The sequence below is a fragment of the Trachypithecus francoisi genome, unplaced genomic scaffold (assembly GCF_009764315.1).
Source record: "Trachypithecus francoisi isolate TF-2019V2 unplaced genomic scaffold, Tfra_2.0 Lachesis_group11, whole genome shotgun sequence".
In the NCBI taxonomy this organism is placed as follows: domain Eukaryota; kingdom Metazoa; phylum Chordata; class Mammalia; order Primates; family Cercopithecidae; genus Trachypithecus; species Trachypithecus francoisi.
Window position 1 is genome coordinate 37,568,445 of NW_022681456.1, and position 7,768 is coordinate 37,576,212.

General features: G+C 37.9%; 1 long non-coding RNA gene across 2 annotated transcripts in view; it reads left to right on the forward strand.

Moving 5' to 3' along the window:
- LOC117089589 overlaps positions 1-7,376 on the forward strand; it is a 65,964-nt gene extending 58,588 nt beyond the window's left edge. For both annotated transcript variants that reach the window (XR_004439664.1, XR_004439665.1), the window contains one exon: positions 7,116-7,376. This is a non-coding gene — a long non-coding RNA (uncharacterized LOC117089589). The remainder of the gene's footprint in view (positions 1-7,115) is intronic.
- Positions 7,377-7,768: the final 392 nt, after the last annotated feature.

The following is a 7,768-nucleotide window of genomic DNA, read 5'->3' on the forward strand; positions in this document are numbered from 1 at the left end:
TTTCTGTACTACAGTTACCCTTCCAACTCTATAACCATGAGTTTTTGGTATTTTTCAGTGAAAAGAGAGCCAGTTCAAAACATAAGATTATTTAGATGCCTTTTAAAAGAGTTATACTATAATTTTTGTGTTAAAAACCAAGAATTCCAAAGAACGCTGATAAAGATTAAGATCTTCATCAACAAGCATTTATTTTCTCAATAGGCGTGAAAGCATTATATAAAATATGGAAAAAATCTCAGACTAGTGATGTGTTTGGTGTGTCCTTTAAACAATTTCTTTTGTGTTTCTGGCCCACCCTCTTACCTTGCTTTTCCTCTCTTACATCCTCTTCATTGTGGAAAGAGGTAATAGATACAAACCAAAAACTTCATGGAAAGCATGCATGGCAGTCTGTTTCCTAAAATATACACTAAAACTGTGATTAGTTTTCTATTTACTTTTCTCTTCTGTTGTTTACTAGTTGCTAACAGTGACTATCATTTGAAAAGTGGGAAAATAGTAAAGCTATAGATGATCTGAACAGATCAGTCAATTTGACCTAGTGGACGTTTATCAAATACTTCAATAACAGCTGAATTACACATTCTTTTCAAATTCACATGAAATATACACCACAATAGGCCATATGCTAGGCCATTAAACATACTTTAATAAATTTAAAAGAATAGAAATTATACAAAATATTATCTCAGAAAAGATAACTGGAGAATCCCCAAATATCTGCAAATAAACAACATATTTCTAAATAACCCATGAGCCAAAGAAGAAATCTCAGGAGAAAATTTTAAATATTTTGAATTAAATGTAAATAAAAGTACAACTTATCAAAATTCATAGGACACAGCAAAAGCAGTGCTTAGAGGGAAATTTGTAGCATTAAACACATATATTAGAAACGGAGAAAGGTCTAACTTCCTTAGGAAAGTGGAAATTCCATCTTAGAAAATTAGTAAAAAGGGTAAAATAAAACTTATTGGCAAGCATATAAAAAATTCAATTTTACATATAATCCAATAAAAGAAATACTAATACAAATATCATTTTTCACATTGAATTGAGAAATTTATACTTTTAAAGTATAATATTCAATGCTGGTATGGGTGAGGTGAAATAGGCACTATACATTAGTGATAGTTGTACAGATGGATGCAGCCTTTTTGGAGAGAAATTTGACAATGTGGCCTAAATGTAACTTTTCTTTGACCTGGTATTTCTATTTCAATGATTCTAAGAAAATAAAAATTAAAAAAAGAAAATAATCTCAAATTAACAAAATGTTTAATTAAAAGACAGCTATAAAAGTATTATGAATAATAGCAAAAATCTGAAAATAATACAAGTGTCCAAATAAATGTGGCATTAAGTGTAATGAGGTAGATCCACTCACTGCACCAGTATATGGTCATGAAAACTGATGTTTGTGCAGAATTTCTAATAACTTAACAGGAAGTGAAGAAAGGCCAGGTGCAGTGGCTTACATCTGTAATCCTAGCACTTTGGCAGGCCAAGGTAGGTGAATCACCTGAGGTCAGGAGTTTGAGACCAACCTGACCAACATGGTGAAACCCCATCTCTACTAAAAATACAAAAAATTAGTGGGGTGTGATGGCGAGGAGTCTGAGGTAGGAGAATCACTTGAACCCAGGAGGCGGAGGTTGCAGCGAGTCAAGATCATGTCACTGCACTCCAGCCTGGGCAACAAGAGTGAAACTCCGTCTAAAAAAATTAAAAAGTGAAGAAAACATGGAACAAAAATTGTATGGATAGATAGGCTAGATACAAGACTAGAAGGAGACATACCAAAATGAAAGCTGGTTTTGTTAACGGTGGAGGGTGTCTAGGTTCTTGGCATCTTGAACAAAGAATTGGACAAAATGCACAAACAAAGCAAGGAAGGAATGAAGGGTTTTATTGAAAATGAAAGTACACTCCACAGTGTGAGAGCGACCCTGAGCATAGAGGCTCAAAGGCCCAGTTACAGAATTTTTGGGAGTTTAAATACCTAGAGGATTTCATAGGTTACTTCAGGTACACCCTATGGAAATGGAGAGGATGAAGTAAAGTTACAAAGTCATTTACAGTCTAGGCCCTATGGAGACGATATTTCCTGTTATAGCTGAAGTGTGAATTTGCCTTATATTCCCTGCCTCCAGACCCTATTTTCCTGCCTTAGTTTCTTTGGAAAATGGGTTTGCCCTACTAACTGCTTTTCTGTTATTTCCCAAAGACCCATGATGAACACAGTGGTTTCACTCATGGGCTTTGGAGTCCAGAGGTTGGGTTATAGTCTCAGCTCTATTATTTACTAGTTGGGTGAGTCTCAGTTCTCATTTGTAAAGCAAGGATGACAATTGATGGTCTCTCCCTAGGGTGACTGAGAGGTCTGAAGATGATCTTGTATGTAGAGTGTTTAGCACAGGGCCTGCTCTACATTAAGTCCCTAATAAATGCTAGCTATTTGTTATTGGTTATAATGAGGAAAAAAATTCTATCAAAAGTAGGCATATTAGGGCCAGGCGTGGTAGCATAGCTGGTATTGCCAACATTTTGGGAGGCCAAGACGGACAGATCACCTGAGGTCAGGAGTTCAAGACCAGCCTGGTCAACATGGTGAAACCCCGTGTCTACTAAAAATACAAAAAAAAATTAGCCAGGTATGGTGGTGCATGCCTGTAATCCCAGCTACTTGGGAGGCTGAGGCAGGAGAATCACTTGAACCTGGAAGGCAGAGGCTGCAGTGAGCCAAGATGGCGCCACCACACTACAGCCTGGGTGACAGAGCAAGACTCCATCTCAAAAGAAAAAAAAAAAGATAAGTAAGCACCTTAGGACAGGCTCACCCAGATTTGCACAGGGAAGTTTTCCTTTCTCTGTTGGACTCTACTGATGTATTTATTTGAATGATATGCATTTTCAAGATATTTATTTACTGATTGCAGGATATCTGGAGTTCACAAATGGGGCACTTAAATGTCCTTTTATATACCAAAAAACAGTACACACTGAGAAGCAATAAGTATATTTGATTCCCTTTGTCTATTTAAAAGTGCTATATCCAAGACCATACCAGTGAGACTGAGAAAGGCATTCAAAGCTACTGATTTTAGCTACTTATTACCTCAAGTCTGCAGGCTGTGATTTTTTAAATTTCAGAGTAAGAGATAGTAATCTGTACTTCCTTCACCCTTCCTATAGGGTCATTAATAGACTGGGAACACCCTTGCCACTTCAGGATTCTTTTCAATGTAAAATTTAATATTATTTTGAAAGTGTTACTATAGCTTTAAAGGATTTCATTACCAAAGAAAGAATTCTGTTCGTGATAGAAATATCATACATTCTAATAAGAATTCATCTTTTTTTTTTTTAAAAAAAGACTCCTTTTTCTCTGTTTGCAATAAATATTGTATTCATTCAAACATTTCTGAAGGAGGACAGATAGTGGGGAAATGAAGTACTTTTTCTTTATGATGAAGGACTTTTCAATAGTTATGTTAGAGAGACTTACTATATGCATGAAAAAGGGCTTGGGCTTCAGTGCAATTAATATTTTTGTATTAATTTGGCTTTAAAATTTTAATTACTCAAATTTAGTGAGGAATATGTCTGTGAGTAAATAGCATTTATAAGTAGAGAAAGTCTAAGGTAGAACATTTGAGGTGTTATTTTGTAGAGTGCAGAAATCTAAATGGACTTACTTTTATTGTAACCTTGAGTGGCTATTGATAATTGGCTTAAAATTTTTCTTCTTCTTCTTCCTTTTTTTTTGGTGTGTGTTTGAGATGGAGTTTCACTCTTGTTGCCCAGGCTGGAGTACGATGGCATGATCTTGGCTAACTGCAATCTCTGCCTCCTGGGTTCAAGCAATTCTCCTGCCTCAGCCTCCAGAGTAGCTGGGACTACAGGCACCCACCACCATGCCCGGCTAATTTTTTGTAGTTTTGGTAGAGACAGGATTTCACCATGTTGGCCAGGCGGGTCTCAAACTCCTGACATCATGTAATCCACCCACCTTGGCCTCCCAAACCAATTTGCTTAAAATTCATTTACAGGTTTTCAAAATGTATTAACACCCTAAAACCATTAATTTGAGCTCTGAGGTAGTACAGTTTTAATATTGCTTAATGAAGTTTTTCTAATGTTTCTGATAACTGAATGCCTCTTCTGTGATGAGGTCGATTATACTGAATTTAGGGTTGAAGCAAATTGTGTCATAGATTTACCCTCTAAATTGCATTGTAATCTTGTAAGGTTTGTGGTAAAAATATTCTGAAAGGCACTTGTGTTTGAAATTGCAGCACAGTTTAGGATTGGAAAGTGTCCAGGGTAATTAGGACCTATAGGTAAAACCAAACCAGAAGCATATCTAGCTTAATTAACAGCTTGAACATATTCTACTATATTATATATCTTGAAATCCCACCTATGGACAAATGATTTTTTAATCAAATTGCTGCTTCAGTAGATTGTGAGATTTTTTAAGCTTGATTTTCTAATACTTGGACAATAGTACTTTCTTTGAGCTAGACAAATTAAGTAGAATCTTTGTACTCTCAATTGTTTACTAAGAGTGCTAGGCAAAGAAAAGGCTGAATTTGCAAACCAACTTAGTCACCAAACCTAACTAGCTGTATAACCTTGACTAGACTGGGGCCTGTGAAATAAAAAGTTTTAAATGGACCTCAGTTTTCTTGTGTCAGAAAAGGTTAGACTAATAACCTCCAAGGTCTTTTCCTAGGCTAATGTTTTATCAGGATAATTATGTCTTAGGCAAAATTATAAATTTTATTGTCTGACTGCTCTGCTAAGCTTCAAAGCCAGTTTAACCATCTGCTGGACGTGACTGGTCTGCCATCCTCACTAAGTCAACCTGTTCCAAATAGAAATCAGTCACCTCTCAAACCAACTACATTTCCTGATTTTCCTATTTCTGCGAAAGAGATTTTTTTTCAACTAACCAGATTCAGAATCCCCAATCCAAGTCACTTTTTTTGTCCCCACCTCCTGGCCCCCCGCGCCTCCTCCCTGCCATGGGGTTCAAGTGATTCTCCTGCCTTAGCCTCCCAAGTAGCTGGAATTACAGGCATGCACCACCAGGCCTGCCTAATTCTTATACTTTTAGTAGAAATGGGGTTTTGCCATGTTGGCCAAGCTGGTTTCGAACTCCTCTCCTCAAGTGATCTACCTGCCTCAGCTTCCCAAAGTGCAGGAATTACAAGCATGAGCCACTGCACTGGTCCCCCAAGTCATTTTTAATTTCTTCCCAGTCTTCTGCCAATCCCATGGTCAGTTACGATGTTCTACCAATTTCTTTTTGGTTCTTCTTCAATTCCCCCCAACCCCTGTCCATTATCCTTATCTTCATTTTGGTATAGACCTAGGTATTCTCATAAAGTAGCCATTAGCTCACCTTCCAAGTCTTCTTTTCCTAATCTATTATATGTCATTTCTAGATTTTTCTCATAAAGTAGCCGTTAGCTCACCTTCCAAGTCTTCTTTTTCTAATCTATTATATGTCATTTCTAGATTTTCTCATAAAGTAGCCCTTAGCTCACCTTCCAAGTCTTCTTTTTCTAATCTATGATGTGTCATTTCTAAATTGTAACTCGGAGAACCTCCCAACACAAAGCAGCTCGACTTGCCAAAGCCTTTATCTGTTTGTCCCTCCTCTACTTTTTCTCCCATGTTCCACGGATCCCTATGAATCCCTTTCTCCTAATAGACTTCACTCATTCTCTCAGAGGCACTCTGTTTATTCACACTGGAGCACTTAGGTGACCACCACCGGCATGGCTGGCCCTCACGCACCACCGTATTAATCCACACCTACACAATTGTTAGGGCCCAGGTTCAGTCCACATCCTCCATGTGGTTCTTTTAACTTCCTGAGCCCACAAAATTTCACCTGTATCAATTAGCCTACTTTATATGCCACTCTTGAGGCACTGCCAGACACCACTTTATCATATCCTGCCTTAAGTTGTTATATTTTATAGAATAAAAATGTAATTATTAACAATCCTATGGTATTGCTGAAAGTTTAGAGGCCAGAGAAACAGTCATCTCCAATATTTTGATGTATTTCTTTCCAGGCCTTTTTCATATGTATGTTTCTTGTTGTTATAATGAAAGTGGCCGGACACTGTGACTCATGCCTGTAATCCCAGCACTTTAGGAGGCCAAGGTTGGTGGATTGCTTGAGCCCAGGAGTTCAAGACCAGCCTGTGCAACATGGCAAAACCCCATCTCTAAAAAAAAAAAAAAATTAGCTGGGCATGGTGGTGTGCACCCATAGACCTGCCACTTGGAAGGCTGAGGCGGGAGGATCATCTGAGCCCAGAGGTCAAGGTTGCGATGAGCTGAGATTGCACCACTGCATTCCAGCTTGGCCAATAGAGTGAGACCCTGTTTGAAAACAAAACAAAAACCAAAAACAATAATGAAAGTGTATCTACAATTTTGCTTCTTAGTTTTCTTTCACCCAATATATGAGAAAAAAAGTATAACTGAGAGTAATAAAAGTGATACAGGGGGTACCATGAGAGGACAGAGGGGAAATTAACACGTTAGAAGAGGAGCCTAAGAAAGAAAGGTGTCACAGCAGTTATTGTCAGAACTGAATTTCCAAGGACCTGCCAGGGTAGCCAGAAGGAGGAGAGGGTGTGCAGAAGAGAGAAGCATGAAGCAGTGTTGTCCATCTTGAAGACTGAGGTTGTTCACTGTGGGTGGCAAGGAACTGGGACATTATAGGTTTGGGTGCCAAGCCAAGCAACATGCATTCTATGTGCCAATGATGAGAAGCCACTGAATATGTTAATAGGTGCTTGGGCCAAACACACCAGTGAAATTGCTAACTTTTGATGACGTATATATACTGCTCCTGTAGTTGTCTACTTGATATCCAACCTCCCCTTCTTTCCAGTAGAATCCTGATTTTGTTAAGGGTGTCAGTGTGCCCAGTTAAAATGCTTAGCTCTCCAGACTTCCTCGTGGTCTAGAGAGGCCATGTAACCCAGTTCTGGACAATTAGATATAAACAGATGGGTGAGGTTACTGGGAAAGTGTTTTAAGGCTCAGGTGGCATGTATCTTTTACTCTTCTCTCTTGTCTAGAATAAAACCACATCCTGGAGGCAGAAAAACCATCTTGTGCCCATGAGGGAGAACACCAAACAAATCTGTATGACTTCCTTGAGTAGCTGCATTTATATTGGACTGTCTACCTCCTGACTTCTTGTCCTATAAGAAAAATCAATCTCAATTTGATTAAGCTACTGAGTTGGATTTCTGTTCATGCAACTGAATATCATATCTAATATAATATTGGATCCATTTCTTAGAGATTGACAATGAACATTGCATATTAAAGATTTTAAGAAGCCCTATTTATATTTGTTTAACCTAATATTAAAATTATTTGACTACCTAATTCTTTTCCCTCAGAACACTCAGTATATTTCACTGAACATGAGTGTTTGGCAGATGTTTAGAAAATGATATTCTCTTTGTGTTGATCCAGCAGGAAACAGTTGTGACATTCTACCAAGATATAGAATACAGGAGGAGTAACATGTTAAGGAAGAAAGATAATGAGTTTAGTTTTGGATGTGTTGTTCAGAATCCTTCCTCTTAACTGCTTTGCTATATATACCACCTCTCTCAAAAAAGGAAATGGAAAGTTTATTGTGCTTACAATCAGACACACAGAAGTTCAAATTCTGGCTTGTCCGTGTACTCAGCTTTGGGACTTTGGTTCAGTTTTTCAA